At 41.1% G+C, this 22588-nt stretch overlaps 1 long non-coding RNA gene across 1 annotated transcript in view; it reads right to left on the bottom strand.

The window, feature by feature from the left end:
• The window catches only part of LOC143685101 (uncharacterized), a 58383-nt gene extending 35795 nt beyond the window's left edge, over positions 1 to 22588 (bottom strand). Inside the window, exons 1-2 of the long non-coding RNA XR_013176375.1 lie at positions 22478 to 22588; positions 21141 to 21337 (exon numbers count right to left, since the gene is read on the bottom strand). This is a non-coding gene — a long non-coding RNA (uncharacterized LOC143685101). The remainder of the gene's footprint in view (positions 1 to 21140; positions 21338 to 22477) is intronic.

Genomic DNA, 22588 nt, shown 5'->3' on the forward strand with positions numbered 1-22588 from the left:
CTAGGAAGTTTTAGACCTAATCATAAACAAAATAGTAGACGCAACAGCTAAGATAATAAAAATTGGCTTCTCTGGGAAGCATAACTCAAGAGTGGGAAGAGAGGGGCAGGGGCAGGGGCAAACTAGGGTTGCTAATTTACAATTCTAAGGCCGAGAAAATGTCCCAATTACACAAAGTCTATAGAATAATGTCCAATCAAAGGCATCCATCCAGGGAAAGATACCTTGGTTCAAGAAGGCAGATGAAGTTCAGGGTTTCTCTATCGTGAGAAGGCACATGGCAAGCACAGCCAGAGTTCCTCTCTCATCTGGAAGGGCACATGGCAAACATGACATCATCTGCTAGCTTCTTCTCATGGCTTCCTGTTTCATGTAGCTCCCTGGGAGGCGTTTTCCTTCTTTATCTCCGGAAGTTGCTGGCTCGTGGACTCTCTGCTTCATGGTGCTGCAGCATTCTCTGCTCTCTCCAAATCTCTTTCATTCTCCAAAATGTTTCCTCTATTATAGGACTCCAGAGACTAATCAAGACCCACCCAAAGGGTGGAGACACATTTCCCCCAGTGCAGCTTAACAACCACTCTTGATTGGGTTACATCTCAAGGGAGATGGTCTAATTACAGATTCAAACATATAGTATTGAATAGGGATTATTCTGCCTTTACAAAATGGGATTCAGATTATAACATGGCTTTTCTAGGGGACATACATCCTTTCAGACCAGCACATTCCACCCTGTGGACCCTAAAAAAACACATGTTTTTCCCATATACAAAATACATTCATCCCATAACAATATCAGAAAACTTTTAAAGCATTTCAGTAACAATCAAATGCAATACAAGATTAAAACCTTTCAAAGTCTCATCAAAGTTAGGTACAAGTGTGGTCTGTGCTCAGGCAAGTTCTCCTCTGTCTCTGGACCTTTGAAAACTCGTAACAAGTTATTTTCTGCCGACATACAAAGGAGGAACAGTCATGGGATACATATATGCATTTTCATAGGGAGGAAAGAACACAAGGGTCACCGGACCCATACAGTTTCAAAAACCTACAGGGCAAAGTTTATTAGATTTCAAAGTCTGAGAGTCATTTATCTTCGGGGCTTCTGAAAGCGGCAGTCCCACCCTTTCCAAGGGCCTACACAGAGGCCTGCCTCTTTCCGAATGCAACCTTGGGGGACATTGGGGAAACCACCTTTTTCTCCACTCCACTCTCCCCAAGCATCGGGGCCACACCCGGGCTCTCTGCCATTTCCAGGGCACACGCTCAACCCCTTCACATGGTGGCAGCCCGGCTCTCCCCAAACCCCAAGGAATGTGCTTCACTCTCTCCAACGCCTGAGGCAGCATGACTCTTCCACTGCAACCAGGTGGAAAGCCCATTCTCCGCCTTTGGGGCAAACTCACACTCTCCTGGCTCAAGGCTTCTTGACTTCAGACCTCAGCCTCCATGGATTGCACTCTACAAACTCCAATTTGTCCCTTTTGTGTCCCCCTTTGTCTAGATTGGCAGTGGTTCCATTTACACCAACAGTCTCTTCAAGCACTCCAGGACCTCTCAATCGTTCTCTTCTCAGTTCCTCCCAAATCTTCCCCTTATCCATTCCGAAAGCCATTCCAACATATCTAGTATCTGCAAACTGCAGCAGCACCCCACTCTCAGTACCAAATCTGTTCTAGTTTGCTGGCTGGCAGAATGCAATATACCAGAAACGGAATGGCTTTTAAAAACAGAAATTTAATAAGTTGCTAGTTTACAGTTCTAAGGCTGAGAAAATGTCCCAATTACAACAAGTCCATAGAAATGTCCAACCAAAGGCATCCAGGGAAAGATAGCTTGATTCAACAAGGTTGATGAAGTTCAGGGTTTCTCTCTCAAGTGAGAAGGCACATGATGAACACAGAGTTTCTCTCTCATCTGGAAAGGCACATGGTGAATACAGGGTTCCTCTCTCATCTGGAAGGGCACAAGGTGAACACGGCATCATCTGCTAGCTTCTAATGGCTTCCTGTTTCATGAGGCTCCCCAGGAGGCGTTTTCCTTCTTCATCTCCAAAGGTCACTGGCTTGTGGACTCTCTGCTTCATGGTACTGCAGCATTCTCTGCTCTCTCCAAATCTCCTTCGTTCTACAAAATGTTTCCTCTTTTATAGGACTCCAGAAACTAATCAAGACCCATCCAAATGGTGGAGACACATTTCCCCCAATCCAGCTTAACAACCACTCTTTCTTTCTTTTTTCTTTTTTTTTTTTTTTTTTTTTTTTTTACATGTGCAGGCACCAGGAAGTGAACCCAGGTCTCTGGCATGGCAGACGAGAACTCTGCCACTAAGCCACCATTGCACCACCCTCAACAACCACTCTTGATTGGGTTACATCTCCAGGGAGATGATCTAATTACAGATTCAAATATACAGTGTTGAATAAGGATTATTCTGCCTTTACAAAATGAGATTTAGATTAAAATATGGCTTTTCTGGGGGGGTGGGACACACCCTTTTCAAGGCTTGGATTTTAACCTCCTGCTTAGTTACCATTCATCTGTCCTCTGCCAACCTTAAAACTTACATTTTAAGGTTAGGGCTGACAACCTGGCATAGTTAGCATGGTTTACAGCTAAATTATATAATCTAGACATTAATAGGTATTGTGAGGGAGAAAGCAGAAGACCTGGAAGGTTCTGTGATCTGAAATGGGTGGCCAGCATAGGGTTTTCTGATGTCTCCATTTCCATTTTCTTTGTTGTTTTAAAAATCCCTCACTGACAATTTAGTTTTAAAAAGGAGCAGAAATAAATTTGTATGCTGAGTCCAAGATCTTTAGCTGGAAGTCCCACATCACTTTAAAGTAGAGTTGACAAATAACAAGAATAACCATAACACATGTTAACTGAGCACCTTCCATGTATTAGGTACTATTTGAGGAATTGGAGATGTGGAAGAGAACTACAGCAGAAAATACATCAGCTTTCAAGGAGTTTACATTCTAGTGTGAATGAGTTGGAGGACACATAAATAACAACAACAAAAATACAAGATGTCAAATAGTGACAAGTACAAGGGGAGCAGAGCAAGGGAAGGGGATAGTAAGTGATGGTGATCCATAAACAGCTGTTTGGGAGGTGATGACACTCGCACAGGGAGTAAGCCATGGGACATCCAGGAGAAGAGCTTTCCAGGCAGAAAGAGCAGCAATTACAAAGACCCTGAGATCAATATGTGTTTGGAGTTTTCAGAAATAGGAGACCAGTGTGGCTGATGCACATGTACAAGGGGAAGAACGGTGGACAGTGAGATCATATCAAGCATGTCCTCTTAGATCGGAGAAAAGACTTGATTTTGATATAGAATTCTTGGTTGGCAGTTTTTCCCTTTTAGTTATTTAAATATATCATCCCATTGTCTTCTTGCCTCCATGGTTTCTGCTGAGAAATCTATGCATAGTCTTATTGGGCTTCCCTTGTATGTGATAGTTTGCTTTTCTCTTGCTGCTTTCAAGATCCTCTCTTTCTCTTTGACCTCTGATATTCTGATTAGTAAGTGTCTTGGAGTATGTCTGTTTGGATCTATTCTCTTTGGGGTATGCTGCACTTCTTGGATCTGTAATTTTAAGTCTTTCATAAGAGTCAGAAATTTTCAGTGATAATTTCCTCCATTAGTTTTTCTCCTCTTTTTCCCTTCTCTTCTCCTCCTGGGACACCCACGACATGTATATTCATGCACTTCATATTGTCATTCAATTCCCTGAGTCCCTGCTCATATTTTTCCATTTTTTCCCCCTATATTTTCTTTTTCTTGTTGGATTTCAGATGTTCCATCCTCCATTTCACTAATCCTATCTTCTGCCTCTCGAAATCTACCATTGTAGGTTTCCATTGTTTTTTTCATCTCTTCAGCTGTGCCTTTCATTGCCATAAGTTCTGTGATTTGTTTTTTCAGACTTTCGATTTCTTTTTTTGTGTTCATTCCTTGCCTTCTTTATGTCCTCCCTCAATTCATTGATTTGGTTTTTGATGAGGTTTTCCAAGTCTGTTCGTATATTCTGAATTAATTGTTTCAGCTCCTGTATCTCATTTGAATTGTTGGTTTGTTCCTTTGACTGGGCCATATCTTCAGTTTTCCTAGTGTGATTTGTTATTTTTTGCTGGAGTCTATGCATTTAATTACCTTAATTAGTTTATTCTGGAGATTGCTTTCACTTCTTTTACCTAGGGTTTTCTTGTTGGATGAATTTCTTGTCTATCTGTTCTTTGACATTCAGTTCAGCTTTTTCTGGACCTCTAGTTTAGGTTTTATTTAACAGAGGAGAATTTTTCAGTTCTTGTTTCTTGCCCTGGTTGTATGGTGCCTTTTCCCCCCCAACCTTAGGAGGGTCTACGTAGGTATTATAGACCCCAGCTGGATTTTCCCAGACCAAACTGGCCTCCTATCAGGAGGAAAGAGTCACCTGCATCAGTTTTCCCTGAGGGTGAGACCCAGCAGGTTAAAAGACTTTCGTGTGAAGTGTCTGGACTCTGTTTTTCTTATCCTGCCCAGTATGTGGTGCTTGTCTTCCTGCAGGTTCCATCAGCATAAGATGATGCAGTACCTTTAACTTTCGAAGACTCTCCCTGCTGGGGGCATGGTGGAGTCAGAGGAGAGGTTGTAGGCTGGTTTTAATGGCTTCAAATTACCAAGCTCTGGTGTCTGAATTCCTTAAGGGAGGGATTCCAACTGAGTTGGGCTTCACCCCTCCCCTGGGGAAGGCACAAGCTCCAGACAGGCCCTCAAACAAGCTTGTTTCTGACTATGCCTGGGGCAGTCACAGCCTGAGAAATCCTGCTGCTGTATCCAAAGGCAGTCAAACCTTTGTAGAAACACAGCCACAAAAACCTCTGTTTCTTTTCTTTTTTTCTTTTTCCGTCATCCCTGCATACTTGGTGCTGGGGCAAAAATGAGCGACCTCCGCTTTGACCAGGTTCACCTGAGCTGGGGGCCTATTTTTAGTAGTCAGAATTTGTTAATTAATTCCACAATTGGCGTTTGGTTGGACTCAACCCCTGCTGCTGGTAAAATCTCTTTCCTTTCCCTTCTGGGAAGCAGCCTGGGGGGGAGGGGATGCCGACCACTGGCTGCCGCAGCGTTGGGAACTCACGGTTCTGGGGAGGTTCACAGCCGGTCCAGCTGGTCCAGACTGGGGTATGCTGTGTGTCCAGTCACCGACGTGGCCCCTGGAGCTGTTCTGTACTGTTTCTGGTTATTTAGTAGTTGTTCTGGAGGATGAACTAAAACGTGCACATTGCTAAGCCGCCATCTTGGCCTCACCTCAATCAAAGACTTGATTTTGAGGTGAGAGGTCAGCTGGGAGAATGGAGTTGCAATGAACTGAGATGGGGCAGACTGCAGGAGGGGCCAAGAGAGGGAGGTAGAGATGGACCTTGTTTTGTCCATGTTAAATTTAATATATTTTCTAAACATTCAGGTGGCAGTGTATAATCCTGAAATCCAGGGGCGAGTTCTGGCTGAAGATACCATTCATTGGTGGTGACTTCTTAAAGGTTAAATGGACATTCACTGCCTCAGGAGGAGAAAGGAATTCTCGGTAAATGAAATAGACAAATAGAAGTAGTAGGATAAAAAATAACTGTGATTCAGGAATCCAACTGAGATTGGTATGATTGTACCACAGAGTGTAGAATGGGGAGTGGGCGAAGATGAGACAAAGGAAAGCAGAAAGGATACTGTGTGGCATGCTAAGGAGTTTTCTCCTGCAGCAAGGTATCCTCATCCTTTTCTATGCCTCAGCATAACTAAGCAATATTCACAGTTCCATTGCTGAGCCAATATGGCAGTGGTTTTCACCTGATGGGAAGTATTTGTGGAGGGGAAAGGGGACTTGCATTGGAGGGAGGTAATGGCACACATCCCTGTGATTGCAAACTTTTGAGAAAGTCCTAAGGTGCTCTGATTTGTCCCCCATATCCACCACATACACTTCAGGGGAGAATTTCCAGCCAGTTGGAAATACCTTCAAAGGGGAACTATTGAAGGATTTTTAAAAAAATAATCAGATGTGCATTTTAGAAAGACAGCTTTAGCTTAACAAAGGATGGACCCAATTAAGAGATGGTTTCCATAGTCTAGGTAGGAGATGGATGGTCAGCTCCTTGACTAAGTTTAAGGAGGGAAAATTTAAAGCATGACTCACAGGGAACACGTGTGATCAATGTATTCAGTATGTTCTGGGAGCACTAATCAGAAAGATGAATCAAGGGTCCCTCCTCTGTCTCCAATGTCCCATTCCCTGTAGAACAGTGCAGTTGCCTGCCATGGCTCTATTCCAGTCACCCTAGCTTTCTCTTAATAAGGCCAGCAACGGGTCCAAATCTTCCTGCCATTTCTGTTTTCAGCCTGCCTGGTTCAGGCACTTCACCCAGATTAGTATGCTGGAGCCTCGGGTGTGTGATAGCAAGTGGGAGATTAGGGGAAGCAGCACTTTCCTTTCCCTCATTTAACTTATAAAAATAGTTCCAATCATAAAGCATTTGGATTAATCCAGGCAGTTGGGCTACCCTCTAAATCAGAAAACTGAAAGTGCTACTCCTTCTGTATATCTCTGGGAGTTTGGAAAAATTGGAAAGTCTTTGCCATGAAACTTTCATTTTATTTCAGTGGTGAGCCGCAGCAGAAACACTAAGGTTCAGGATGGGCCCTTGAGGCTTTGGTTGAAGGTAGAATTTCTTGAAGCAAGAGATTCAAAAAATATTCCTGTCAAGCCTAGCACATTCCAAATTAAACAATGAGAAGAGGTTTTAGAATGTATTTAGGAATTATTTTCTTAACAAAAAGGTTTTCAATGTTTTGAGCCCTTTCTTTCTCTTTCAAAGAAATGGCAATAACAGGATGCTGTGAGAGTGTCTTTTTTTGTGTGAAGGGAACATCTTGTGGCTTTCCTCTATTTGTCACTTTTCAGCACTTGTTGTTTACCATTTTTTAATTTTGATTTAGTCCAGGATCAGAATCCTCCAATATAAGAGTCACAATTATAAATTGCCTCGCTGAGCAGAACATCTTGATTTCTTGACTTCTTCATTCCACTCTCTAAGGAATTTGCTGTACTGACAGAAGGATGGGTCCATGCCATCTATTAGGCATTCTGGAGAGGATTCCTGCAGCCCTGTATATATTTCAAGTTCTGAATTCTTGAGGCAAAAAGGACTGAGGAGAGGAAAAATGTGATTATTTTGAAAAGTGAATTTACAGAACGTTTATCACAGTTAGAATATCAATTGCAATAACAATTTAAAACTGTTGTTACTGAGTGCTGCTCTTGGGTAGCTCACACTTAAGGGACACAAAGAGATAATAAAAATAGAGCTTTTTTTTCTGTCTTCTCACTAGACAACACTCCTTGAGGGGGGGAATATTATCTTGCTCCTTATAGTGTGATTGATGGCACATACTTGGTATTTAAAAAATGCTTGATGAATTGACTGACTGAATGGGTAAATGAATGAATGAATGAATGGAGTACAGTCAATTCTGGTCTCAGCAGACCTTAATACCGCGCTGTATCTCTGATAATGAGCTGACATCACTAACCTCCCACATAGCCGTGAACCCTGGCCCTGAGGAATGGTCCAGTTAGATCCTGGAGCTGTTTCAACTTAGCCTCTGAGCTATGAGGAGGCGCTTAAATTCAGTGCCCAGGACAGGGTACATATGAAGGACAGATGTTAACAAGGTGCCTGTACAGCTGCTACATGGCTATTATATGTGGGATGGTCTCAAGTGGAATAGACAGCCCAGACGCCAAAGCACAACTTAAAATAACACACCATCTGTGTGGGACGTTGTAAAACCACAAGGAATCAACAGAGTGTTGCTAAGCTCCAGCAACTGCAGACGAGAATGCCTTGCAAGTTCATGACACTGTGCAGTCCAGAAGGCAAGGCCACGCCAGCACAGCAGACTTCCTCGAGAACGCGGGACAGTGAGGTGTGGGAGTGTGGTTGTGGGCAGGCAGAGCGGCAGGAAGGGTTGCTTATTCAGCTGAGCCTTGAGCCACACCTGCACACGTGGCGGGTCCCACTGTGGCACCTCAGAGATCACCGATTTCCTGAAAAAGACTCTGGCCAGGGAAGGATCTCACAGAAGCTATGCATGCTTTCCCTACTTCTAAATAGTTTCTGTGTTGTCTAGTGGATGTTTTAGAAGTCTCTTAAATGAGAGATTTTTTTTTTAACTCACTGCCAAGGAGATGCCTTTTTTGTTGGTTTCTTTTACAGATACAATATAGAACCAAAACCAGGAGATGCTATTTTTTATTTAAAAAAAAAAAGAAAGTAATTAGATGCCAGAGGAAGAAGGACAGAATGAAAGAGTATTTGATAATTCTGTAAAATAAGTTTAGGTGTTTCAATGGTATGTAAAAAAAAATGCACCTGCTTGGCATATTTTATAAAATGTGTTAAAATGTATGACAAGATTGCCCAGTCCATATTTATGCCATTATTAGGTTAAAGTATCCTGGAAAGCAATGATAATAAAAGACAATTTACTGAGGATTAGCAGAGTTCCAAACACTTTGTACACCTCATCTCAATTAATCTGCAAACCAATTCTTTCAGGAAGGTACAAGCTACAGCCCATTTTACAAATTAGGAAAGGTTAAGAAATATGACCAGAGGCATGCAGCCAACAATTATGGACTACTGCATAAAACTCAAATTAAAAGAATATTTTAGTGCCTTTTTTTAGTTATTTGAAGTATTTAAAGTGCCATAGCTCAAAAACCATTTAAAATATTGGGTGCCAAATATGAGCATAGTTATAACAAAGCAATTAATCTCACTACAATTTTTTTTTTACCCTTAATCTTGTGAAACTGAAAGGGCAAACAAAAAAATTGTTGAAATTGATTTACTCATTAAAATTAAATTTCTTAGTCTATTAAAGATAGACTAAAGGACATTACCGCATTCTAGAAATTACTACAGCAGCTGTTTGTCACCCTTTAAGATCCTGCAGCACAGCCTATATGGAGTATAAGATAAATCAGGGTAAAATCAGATTACTGTTTTTTGCTTCTAATCTCATATCGCACTCAAACTGGAGTCACTTTTATTTTTGAGATATGGTTTGTTTTCTTTTTTTTTAGTATTTTAATTGAGGTATCCTCACACACAGTCTATCCAAAGTATACAATCATGGCTTATGATATTACATAGTTGTGTATTCAACACCATGGTCATTTTTAGAACATTTACATCATTCCAGAGAAGACATTAAAAGAAAAAAAAAAACATACATCCCATCCTCCTTACCCATCCCTCTCATTGATCAATAGTATTTCATTCTACCCAATTTTTTTTACCCTTTATCCCCCCAATCATTTATTTTTTTATCCTTATTTTTTTATCTGCCCATGCCCTGGATAAAAGGAGCTTCAGACACAAGGTATTTACAATCACACAGTCACATTGTATAAGCTATATCATTATACAATCATCTTCAAGAATCAAGGTTACTGAAATACAGTTCAGCAGTATCAGGTACTTCCCTCTAGTCACTCCAATATGCCATAAATTAAAAATGGATATCTATATAATGCATAAGAATAATCTCCAGGATAACCTCTCAACTCTAAAATCTCTCAGCCACTGAAATTGTCTCATTTCTCTCTTACCCGTTTTGATCAAGAAGCCTGGGTCCTGGCTCATCTCAGGAATCCAGAGCTACATCACCAGGAGATTTACACCCCTGGGAGTCACGTCGCACATTGTGGAGAGGGCAGTGAGTTCACCTGCCGAAGTGGCTTAGCAAAGCCACAGCTGAGCAATAAAAGAGGTTCTCTGGGAGTGACTTTTAGGCATAATTATAAGTATAAGCTTCTCTTTGGTAGCAACAAGTTTCATAGGGGTGAACCCCAAGATTAAGGGCTCAGTCTATTGAATTGGTTATCCCCACTGCTTGTGAGAATATCAGGAATTCCCCAGATGGAGAAGTTGAATATTTCGTCCTTTCTCCCCAGTCCCCCAAGGGAACTTTGCAAATACTTTTTTATTCTCTGCCCAAATTACTCTGGTTTATATCAGGGCATCACATTAACCTGTACAAACCAACAAGATCTCACACGCTATTCAAGATTCCATGTAATTATGGTATTCAAATAAACTGACCATAAAAGTGGTATTAGATAATGCGCTGCCCAAAATACAAATTCAACACCAAATAAACATCTCTCCCTTTGGTCTCACACAGAAGTAGAAGTTTTAAAATATGGACCATATCATCCTTTCCCCTGTATTCTGATTTACTTTAGTCCTCTCCAGATCAGCTTCATTCATATCTCTAGTTAAAATCTGATCACTTTTTCAACTTTTAAACAGATGTTTATATGGGCTAATGCTGACTTTTCATAGCTTCAGTGCTCTAACTCTGATTCTCAGGTGTCACATAAGTATTCAGAGTTTCAGGGAATGACCAGGTTATACGCAAATAGCTCTGTATCTTAGAATTTAGAAATAACAGTTACAACTCCTGAATCTATGTAATTGCTATAAGAGCTTACAATCTAGGACCCATTACAATAAGCCCCAACGAGAAAACCCATGCTCTCAACTTCAATTCTCTGAGTTTGTATATTATAGTTAGTTCATTTGAGTGAGGCGTGATAATACTTACCTTTTTGTTTCTGGCATTTCATTCAACATACTGTCCTCAAGCTTCATTCACCTAGTTGCATGCTTCGCAACTTCATTCCTTCTTGCAGCGGCTCAGCAGGGCATTGTATGCATGCCCACAGTTCCTCTTTACTTTCCCCAGTCATTGTACAAAGGCCATCTCTATCCATTGCGAATCAGGAGCAAGACTGCCAGAAACACCAGTGTGCAAGTGTCCATTCGTGTCTCCACTCCAAACGGAGTCACTTTGATTCTTTTTAAATCAGAAGAGTTTCATAAATTAAAAACAAATCATTTACTAATCTCTTCATCTGCTTCTCTTAATTTAGGATTGTTCCTAGCCTGCCTTAGTCATGGATATTCATGGTTTTTAGGTGGTTGGAGTGAATTAGTTGGTCGACTAATAATTTATAGAGAGTAAACCTACTTTATCACCCTCTCCTAAAGGAGGCAAAGATTTGGTTGAAATAATTATTAATAGAGGATGTGAAGATGTAGAAGAGGCTAGAAAATACTTCACAATCAATACAGCTTTCAGGCAGCCAACCCTCTATCACTCAATGGATTTTTTGGTTTTTTTGGGTGCGTGGTCCGGGAATCGAACCCGGATCTCCCACATGGAAGGCAGGCATACTATCCACTAAACTACCCGTGCACCCCCACTCAATTGATTTTTACTCCCCATGTTATATGAAGGAAAATATGGAACTGATGTTTGTTTTAATTTATTTTGCTTTGCTGGTATGGGAGATTTTTAAAACCTTATGTATTTTCCCTTTTGATTGGATTTTGTCACTTCTTGGGTGAGTATGGAGATTTTGCCTTTTTTTCCCCCTTTTATAACCTAGAATTGTGTGTTATAGTATGTTAGAGTTGAAAGGGACCATGAAAACCATCTATTCCAACTCTCCCATCAGATAGATGAGGAAGCATCTTGTTTGTCATTTCTTCACTTTAAGGCAGGTTCGGGCATCGCCGAAATTAGCATTGCCTCCTTTGTTTCCACTGCTTCTTGGGAAATGCGAACCAGGGACTGACACTTGGTATAATGTTGGCTTGTTCTTTTCCCCTAAATAATTCCAAATATGTTAGGGGCTTAAATGCTTGAATTTTATTAATTTATTTCATTAAATAAAGATGGATAATATTGTGCTTACTGAACACCTGATTCTTTGCTTCCTTTGGTTAGATGAGCAAATGAAGTGTGACCCTTATAAAGCACAATAGCCTTTTATAAATGAGTTAGCGCCCTCTAGCACATTTCTAAGTCACCACATTTTTTTTGGAAAACTGATAAAATGTTAACTGTGAAATCAGAATGGTCTAAATACCGTGCTGGGTTCTTTATTTTATCTCATTTTAATTCTCACAAAAAATTTTATGGCATAGCTTGAGACAGCTAGGTAAGTAGATAAAGCTAATAAGCAATGTGGTGAGGGCTGCTTCATGGTCTGAGATGAGAGTTAGGGACAGACAGAATGACTGACTCTACTGAGGGATACAGCGATGAGTAATATACGGTCCTGACTCTTGGGGACCTCCCAGCGTAGTGGGGAGAAAGGTCTCTGGAATGGAACGGCCATGAGAGGCACACTAAGAACCACTGCTAGATTGTTATTTTTAATGGCATGGGAGCAAAACTCTGCTGGGGAGTGTTGAGAAAGACTTCAGTGAAGAGAGGTCATTGGACTGCATATTAAAGGAGGAGAAGGGTTTGCTGTGTGACAAATAGAGAAATGTTTTTCAAGGCGAAAGAAGAGCAGGTGAGAAGGCATGTACTGAGGAAGTCAGAGATAGGTATAGATAGGAAATGGAAGGGGGCCAGTGCTGTTGGAAATTGGGGTCCTTTGGATGGAGTGGAGCAGAACCAAGACTGGGAAGAGCTTCTGTGCCAAGGCCACTGGTATGGAATTGTCCTCTTCACAACTGGGGGTACTGGAGGCATACTGGCATTCTGCTCAATAATGTGCAAAATATAATATATTTTGTGTAATACTGATAATATTTGGGGTATGGTATTCCCCGTATTAATAAAAATTAATATAATGATATTTGTTTATTTATTTTCTTCTGCTACCTTATAAATTAAGAAATATTACCCATAGTCAGAAAAGTACTGAAATAGTACAAAGGGTGATACAACGGGTGGCTCAGTAGCAGAATTCTCACCTGCCATGCTAGACACCCGGGTTTAATTCCCGGAGCCTGCCCATGCAAAAAAAAAAAAAAAAAAGATAGCACAAAGCAAATACTCCTGTGACCATCACCCTAGTTTAGAAATAAACTGTGCAAATATCACCCTCCTCCTCCCTAATCACAATCCTATTCAGGACCCACAGATAAAAACCCCTCTCCTGATTCTTGAATATTATTATTATATCAATATACTTATCTTTGCTTTTCTTTATAGTTTTATTATTTATGCGTACATCCTCATAAAATATAGTTTAGTTTTTACTTTTCCTGAACTTTATATAAACATAATCATGCTGAATACATTTGTGTTTGATTTCTGTCGCTCCCCATTTTTAAAAAAAATTCATTCTTGTTGGCTGATACCCTAGCTGTAGTTCATTTATTTACATTGCTGTATGGCATTCTCTTGTTTGAATACTTCCAGTTCGTTACTTCTACTGTTGATGGATATTTATTTGTTCTTTGATTTTTTCCCACCAGTTCTTTGCTATTACAAATAATATTGCTAGAGCTTTTGTGTCTGTATTCTGATTCACATGTTCATAACTGTCTCAAGCATAATGAGGTTCATTTTTCAGGAAGATAACTCTGATAGGGTGTCTGATATAAACTGAAATAGGGTGAGATAAAATGGACCTAGTCTACATGCAATGAGGATGGAGAAGAGATGTTCAGTCTGAGGGACATCCTGAGGCAGAATCAAGTTGCACAAGAAATGGTGACCCTGAGCTTTCTAGCTTGAAAGATTAATATCCTCAAACTGACATCAAAATTCTGGAAGAGAAGTACATTTTAGGGGGAAGATGAGTTCTCATTTGGGTTTGAGGTGATTGCTGGACATACAAGTGGGGATGTCTGCTAGGCATGAAGGAATACATATCTAGAATTTAGGAAAGGTAGGGAGATGCAAATGCAGATATGGAAATATTAACATACTGTGCTGGTTTGAAATGATGTATGTACCCTAGAAAAGCCATGTTTTAATCCTAATCCCATTTTGTAAAGGCAGCCATTTCTTCTAATCTGTATTCAGCATTGTATGTTTGAAACTGTAATTAGATCATCTCCCTGGAGATGTGATTTAATCAAGAGTGGTTGTTAAACCAGATTAGGTGGAGGCATGTCTCCACCCATTTGGTTGGGTCTTGATTAGTTTCTGAAGTCCTATAAAAGAGGAAACAGTTTGGAGAATGCGAGAGATTTGGAGAGAGCAGAGAATGCTGCAGCACCACAAAGCAGAGTGTCCACTAGCCAGCAGCCTTTGGAGATGAAGAAAGAAAACGCCTTCTTGGAGCTTCATGAAACAGCAAGCCACGAGAGAAAGCTAGCAGATGACTCTGTGTTTGCCATATGCCCTTCCAGATGAGGGAGAAGCCCTGTGTACGCCATGTGCCTTCTCACTTGAGAGAGAGAAACCCTGAACTTTATCAGCCTTCTTGAACCAAGATATCTTTCCCTGGATGCCTTTGATTGACATTTCTCTAGACTTGTTTTAATTGGGACATTATCTCAGCCTTAGAACTGTAAACTAGCAACTTATTAAATTCCCCTTTTTAAAAGTCATTCGGTTTCTGATACATTGCATTCCAGCAGCTAGCAAACTAGAACACATACAGTGGTTGTTGAAGCCATGAGAAAGCCAGCACCTTTTGAGCATTTACTATGTGCCAGGCACTATCCTAAGATTGTTCCATGTGTCAACTCATTTATTCTTTACAACAACCCATTGCGGTAGATGACACTATTATCTTCACTTTATAGTGGAGAGAACCAAGGCGCAGAGAAGTCAGATTAGCTTGCCCAAGGTCACCTGTTTAGCCAGGAGTGAAACCAACAGGATATTATCCAGGGAGAAGGTGTAGAAAGGGCTGAAATTTAGCCCATACCAATACTAATGGTTGGGAGGAGCCTGAGAAGACTTAGAAGAAATGGTCATCTAGGTAGGAGGAGAGCTAGAAGAGCATCATTAGAAACCAAACTTAAATTGGCTAATTAAAAGTAAGCACCACAGGCACCTGCCACCATCTGAGGAGTTGAGGTAGAGAACCAAAGTAGAGTCACAGATGGTCAGATTTAGAGTCTACATGTAAACAAAACCTATTCAGGCTTGGTTCACTGCTTCCCCTAAAGGAAATAAAAGCTCCTTAGGGAATCTAATAATAAAGTACAGAAAAATAGTTATTCCTCTTTGGTACTGTCTACAGCTAAAGTAAAAGAGAACCCTCCCTTAAGGAATTCGGTTTTGTGTGGGTGTGAGGAAATGTGTGGGTGTGAGAAGATTGTGCAGAACTGGGGAAGGAAGTAGAGAAGTCAGGGAGGGCTTCATACCAGACAACTGTACTGAATAAATACGCAGGGCAGCTAAGCGAGGCAGGGAGGAAAGAAGGGGGAAGCGGTGGGAGAGTCCCTGCTCTGCCCAAACAGGCACCTCCACACCCCCCACCATGGCCTGGTGACTGATGAAAGCAGGTGGGAGGAGGTGTCCAGGTAGCACACCTGCACCTGGAAGCTGCCTCATGGCCCTGTCTTCTCAGTGGTACTGCCCAGGCCGTCTCTGGGCAGGCCTCTGCAGAGGGGACAGCAGACATGGCATGTACTTTGTGGTAGGAGAACAGAGATGCAAAATCTGCTTCTCATTCATTCATTCCTTAACTCATTCATTAGTTCCAAAAATATTTATCAAGGACTATCAATGTCTCAGACACTATACTGGGACCTGTGTAAACAAAAGGGAATTAGTAAGGCATGATCCCTGCCTTCGTGGAATTTATTTATAATCTAGTTTCTGGAGATGCCTCAAAATGGTAAATAGCAGGCGGGAATGGTGGCTCAGTGGCAGAATTCTCACCTGCCATGCCGGAGACCTGGGTTCGCTTCCCAGTGCCTGCCCATGTTAAAAAAACAAAAAAGGAAAATAGCAAATAGAAGATTAGAAAACTATTATATGTAATAAGGAAACAAATATGAGTCCCAGAGTCAGGACCACCCCCTCCCTACCTTAGGAAAAATCTGAAGCCTGATGAATGGAGCAGTCTGTGTGACCAGAGCAATTACATTAAAGGTCAACAGACCCTCTCCAGGGGGAAAGAATGTATCATCAAAGAATTAAAAGTCCCCTCCCCTGATCACTGTTTGTAACCAAATCTCGCAAGACTGCTGAACTTTAGGAGCTGCTCCCGTGGTGCTGTTCCTCCTTTTGTTTGGGCAGATCACCGACTTCCACTTCCCCAATTCAGGACAAATCCTCTCCTGTTTTTAAGTTCCTAATTCAAACTCATGGGCAGCTCTCTACCTAGCATGTTCTTTGGTCTTGGGGCTGTGCTGGGTTGGAACAAGCCTAAAAAAGGGTTATGTGAGGGACTGTTTTAGTTTGCTGAAGTTGCCAGAATGCAATATATCAGAAAGGGATAGGTTTTTATAAAGGAGACATATTCAGTTACAAGTTTACAGTTTAAGGTCTTAAAAATGTCCAAACTCAGCCATCCAGGGAAAGATACCTTGACTCTGAAGAAAGGCTGGTGGGAAGGCACATGGCAGGTGTCTGTTGGTCCTTGCTCTTGGTTCCAATTCTTCCAGCTTCTGATTCCAGTGGCTTCTTCTCTAAGCGTCTGTGGGTCCGGTCTCAGCCTCTCTGGGTTCTGGCTTGCTTAGCATCTCATGGGAAGGAACTTGGCGACGTCCACTGGACTCCTCTCCCAACTTCTGGTTGCAGACAGCTCTCACAGATCCTATGGATCCCTCTGATGTTTTCCGCTGCATCCCCAAATGTCTATCTGAACCTGCTCCAAAGCAACTGGGCTTTTCCAAAATGTATCCCTTTTTAAAGGACACCAGGAACTAATCAAGACCCACGTTAAGTGGGTGGGATCACATCTCCATCTAATCAAAAAGTCACACCCACAGTTGGATGTGTCATGTCTCCATGGAAACAATCTAATCAAAGGTTTCTACCCTAAACAAGATTGGATTAGGAAAATGGCTTTTCTGGGGAACATAACAGTTTCAAACTAGCACAGGGACCATTTAGAAAGGCTTGTCATGGAAGATTTAGTAGAGACTTCCCATATTTACCCCAGTATTTTCACGTTTAAGGCCAGTAGGGGACCACACTCCCCCTTTCCCTTGCAGTTGGTATAGCTACATGATTAGTTCTGACCGACTGGTTGAACAGTTGTTGGTTCCTGAAGCAAGGTGCTATCATAATAAACCCTAAAATATGTGGTATTGGCTAAGTAGTACAATACAGTATGGGAATTGATAGTGGAGTCTGCAGAGATGGCAGTTCTTATTATGGGGAAGCAACACAGTTGATAAAACTGACTTTTGCATTAACTTGAAAGGAAGGTCATATAGCTAAAGAAATTGTACCTCTAGGGAAACTGGAAGACAGAATGTTTCTAACGTATTGCTTGGTGTGGTTATAAGCTCAAGAAAGAATTGGTTGATGTGTAATCAGAAATGAAAAGGAATAGAAATTTTCCAGAAAATTGGTGCCTTGCAAAACTGCAAAAGATGACAGGTTTTAGGGTGGGCCACAGTGACTCAACAGGCAGAGTTCTTGCCTGCCGTGCCAGAGACCCAGGCTCAATTCCCGGTGCCAGCCCATGCCAAAGAAAAAAAAAGATAACAGGTTTTAGACTCCAAATACTGAGAGAAAATTGAGAAAGCCTGGAAAAACAAAGCCCTATAAAATAAACCTATAGATTAGAGCCAGAAACATCAGTATGAATTCATGTTTATCCGAATAGAAATTCAGATGGTTATACATGGACAGATTATAAATGTGTGTTGGCACACAAATTGGTTTGCACACACAATCTCCTCGCTCTCTCTGCTGAGGGGATCTGGAAGCAATGAAATCCCGGTAGCAGCAAGGAGCATACCCAATGTCCCTAATACATTCTCCAATAAAAAGAACCTTGACTCCTTGGAGGAATGGCTGATTATAGGCCTGAGCAGGAAATACACAAGATAAATCCAGAGCATCTTGTGCCAGAAAGTAAGGATGTGCTCAAAAAAAAAAAAAAGGCAAAAACAAAACAAAGCAAAATAAATAAACTCTCAATGATGGGAGCAGGTCAAAGAGAAACCAGAGCCAAATGAAAAAGCCCCAGATTACCAAAGCTGTACCAATTTGCACCACAAAGTAAGGTAGTACTGGATTATAACCCAAAGAATAAAATAAATATCCATGAGCCCAGACTGACAAAAATAAATTGAATGAATGAATGAATAAATAAATAAGAAGAGAAAGACAAACCTGTGCAGAAAAATAACAAATAAATTATGTAAACATTCTGCCCTCAAAGAGGTGGAGCATGACTCTGCACTCCTTAGGTGAGAAACATCCATAATGACTTCCTTCCAAAGAGTACAAAATGGAAAGGTGGAAAAGTAATAACTTTACAGTGGATAAACTTGACGAATACCACCTTAGCCAGGTGATCGAGTCAATATCAACAACACTAAGCCATGTTGATAGTACAATCCTTGATATGAGGTGATGAAAATGGCACTTTACCTCTGTGGTGTTCCTCCCCAAACCCCTAATCCCAGTCTATTCACAGGTAAAACATCAGAAAAATCCAACTTGAGGGACAGTCTACAGAATATCTGTGTTAGAGTACTCCTCAAAACTGTCAAGGTCATCAAAAACTATGAAACTCTGAGAAACTGTTATAGTCAAGGTGAGCCTAGGGACACTGATGACTAAATGTAATATGGTATACTGGATGGGATCCTGGAAAAGAAAATAAAAGGCATTAGTTAAAAATGAAGAAATTCTGAAAAAGTATGGATTTTAGTTAGTAATAAAGTATCAATATTAGTTTATCAAATATGCCAAATGTACCAGAATATTGTAAGATGTTAATAAGAGGGAAGACTGGGAATAGGGTATATAAAAGCCCTCTATACTATCTCCACAATTTTTCTATAAATCTAAAATCATCATAAATAAAAAGTTTATTATTAAAAAATATGAAAAAGATCAAAGCAAGATTACATCTTAATTATGAATCTGCACTTGTTGGTAATACCTCTCATTGGACTATGAATTTCAGAGCAAAGATTTAGGGTGTGGGTTTTCCAAAGACAAACAAAGTTGTGTAAACTTGGGGTATCTTGGACGGGGGAGGGTGAAGAAGGAAAGAGCGAAAGAGTGGGGTAAGAAAGCAAGGGATATAGTAAATCTGAAAACATGTCTTGGAAAGAACTGTGGGTATACAAGTATTGGGCAAATATAACTGACTGAAATCAAAGACATAAGAAGGTTACTAATTTCAAGAGAGGTTTACAGTTAATGGAATCACAAGCCTTATTGGAACTATGGTCTTCCAACATTATGCATCCAGGACATGGGCTGTGAAAACTGATCAATCCCCAAGGAGTACATGTTTTCCATAAGGAAGATAAGAGAAGAAGACCCTACAGAAGGTAGAGTCTGGAAAATCGAGGAACATTTTCCACCCCCAAGGTAGGACAGTTCACCAAGTTTTTCCGGAAGTATTTGCACCAGATCAAACACTGCCTTCTGTGTGTCTTCCTTTCTTTCCCCCTTCAGAATGGGGGTGATACCTGTGGTTGTCCTGACCCTGTTCCTCCACTGTACATTGTCTATGGGGAGCAGATAATCTTTGTTGGTTCATAGGTCTGTAGACAAGCAGGGGCCACGCCTAGATCAGACATGGAGACTACCACACACGACGCAGAGACTCGAGGGCTCCACATTAGACTGGTTTGGACTTCTGGTTTATTTCTTTTGGGAAGGAGGTTAGTGGGTTCCGTGGGAGGGAAGAAGAATGAGACAGAATAGTGGAGTGCAGCAGACACTCCTTTTTGACTTTCCTTTTGACCCACGGGAGGATTACACAGCCTTGTCTGCTCCCAGTAAAGTGGGATCACAAAACTGTGCTGAAGCATTTAGCAGCTGCTGTAGGACCTTCCAGCACACTTGCTGCTGTGAAGATGATGGAGGAGGCCTTGGTTTGAGGTAGAGGTGCCAAATATTCAAAGTAGCATGGAAGGCAGGCACTGCGGTGCAGATGGTTTGGAAAAGAGAAATAAATGTTCTGTATTTCCCAAGTTTCGGGGGTGGTTGTTAGAGCAGAAAGCCTCTCTGGGTATGTGGTATTTAAGCTGAACCTTAATGGATGAGAAAAAGCTAGCAGACAGAAGATGTATATGCAAAGACTCTGAGTTAAGAAAGGGCTTGATGTGTTTGAGGAGTTAAAGCTGATGGCAATAGTGTAGTGAATGGGTGAAGGGAAGAGTGGTTAACATGGGGATAGAAATTGAGGACAAGGAGAACAGCCCAGAGGCTGGATCTAATAATTCCACCAAAAGTTCGTAAGTGAACAGAGAGAAGAAACAGGAAACACACTAGGATAAGGGGGCTGTAGGGCCTCCAAACATTCCCGAAGTGCACATGTCATCTAGAAGATGAATGTAGGGACAGAGGTGGTGACTATACATCTTCATCATTGACAAGCATCCCTTAAAGAGGGGATAGTAACTCCCTGAAGTAGAGTCTATAGGACACAGAGTGAGGGCAGTGCCTGGGTTCCTGGGAAAGCCAGTACAGCATAGAGATGACAGTGGTATCACTCCAGCCTGGTTCTCTAGCAGTCACAAAGATACTTGCTAGTGTAAATAGATGAGAAGCCATTTCACTTCAGTATAAGCTCCTGAAGTATTTTCAAATATCTGCCCCAACTCCTTACTCTTTCCAGGGAATTGAAAAATAGGACCTCAGAATTGTTTCCTTTTTTTTTTTTTTTTAATTTTTAACAGACCCTAGGAAAGGAATATGGGATAAATTGTAATTCACTGTAGTTGGAACCAGTCACTTAATTCTCCTTATTCTCTGGTGCTTACACTCAGAAGCACTTCCCAGCCTACATTTAAAGTTAACCTTAATTCACACACTATTTACTTCCTAGCTATTTTCAAACACATAGGTGATTTTTGATGAAATTAAACTCAAACAACTAGCCCTAAACTCAGGAAGAACCTGTCTGGATCAACATTTGACATAGATGATGGTGTATCCTAAACTGCTAAAGGGCAGCATGGTCAGAGGCTGAACCCCTGCTTCTGGGCTCCCCCAGCTGGCCCCTCAGCATCTCTTCTCTTCTCTACCGCCTTCCCCTGCACCTTGTTCCTGTTCCAGTAATGGACACATGGGGAACCCTACAGAACACAGTTGTAGCCTTCTCTGAAGACAGCAGAATTCTCTCACCTTGTTTCCCCTGGGGCTTGGATAATCGTCAACGCAAACTCACCTTTCCATCTAATAGTTGAAAAATTCCCTCTTCTCGTCCTACTGCTTTTTTGTCACCTTTTGGTTCTCAAACCTCAGTTCTTTATCTTCTGCATTCTTCAAGCACTGTAGATTTCTCACAAGAATTTATTAGTTTTCGGCAGCAAGAGGTGAGTGGTTAGGTTACCCAAGTTCACGAAGCAGCTTGTGATATATGTCCTTGTGTGCAAAGGAGGAAGAAGAAAGAGGAGGATATAAAAAATCCACTTTCAGGCTTATTCCTTAGAGCTTCTCCATTAGATCAAGAAGTTTTATGTTAGTATTTTTTTAATTGTAAAAGCAATGTGGTATGGAAAACAGAAAACAGAAGAAGCCACTGAAACCAGAGCTGAAAGTAATGAAAACTGGGAGAGAAGGACCAACAGGCACTGGCCATGTGCCTTCCCATATGACAGAGTAGCCCAAGTTTATGAGTAGCCAGGCCTCAAAGTCCAGGTATCATCCTGTTGATGCCTTGAGTTGGGCATTTTCTCAGCCTAGGAACTGTAAATTGTAAGTTAATAATCCTCATTTTAAAAGCCAACCCATTTCTAGTATATAGCATTTTGTCAGCTCTAGCAAACCGAAACAGATGTTAGTACTGAGAAGAGGGTTGCTATAATTTGCAAATGCCAAAAAATGCTGGAATGGCTTTATAAATCAATTATGGAAAGATTCTGGAAGAATTGTGAGGAGCTTGATAGAGAAGGCCTAGACTGATTTGGTGAGACTGTTGGTAAAAACATGGATGTTAAAGGTACTTCTGATGAAGCCTTAGACAGAAATGATGAGTGTGTCATTGCAAACTGGAAGAAAAGTGTTTTAAAGTGACAGATAATTTGGCAAAACTGAGTCCTGATGTCAAATGGAGGACAGAATTGGAAAGTGATGAACTTGGATATTTAGCTGAAGAGGTTTCCAAATTAAATGTGGGAACTGCAGCTTTTTTTTCCCCAAAAACTTAAAGTTTATAGTAAAATGTTAGCAGAGAGGGATAAGCTGAGAACTGAACTCGTGGGTACAAAGAAACCAGAAATTGATGGTTTGAAAAATTTGGAGTTTCCAGAAAGTGAATCCCTAGAGAAGAGTGGCCTTTGTGAGGATTTAGCTGATCACAGAACCAGTTAGCCATTTCATGTGAATCAAGATTGGAAATGAAATTATCCAGAAAGGATTTGTGGAAAGTCTATTGTCTGATGGCTTGGATTGCTGTGTGCTACATATGAAACCAACAAATTTTTTGTGAGATCTATATGAATGGAACCACTGCCAGTCTGAACTAAAAAGGATAAGAAAGGGACAGATTGAAGGAAAAATTACTTCAAAGGCAGAATCATGAAAACTGAGGTCTGGAGCAAAGACACCTCAGGGGAAAAGAGTGGACCCACCCATGTACTTGGAAAGGGTGAGTTTGCCCTAGCTGGCAGAAGG

This window comes from Tamandua tetradactyla, chromosome 5 (assembly GCF_023851605.1).
Source record: "Tamandua tetradactyla isolate mTamTet1 chromosome 5, mTamTet1.pri, whole genome shotgun sequence".
Taxonomy (NCBI): Eukaryota; Metazoa; Chordata; class Mammalia; order Pilosa; family Myrmecophagidae; genus Tamandua; species Tamandua tetradactyla.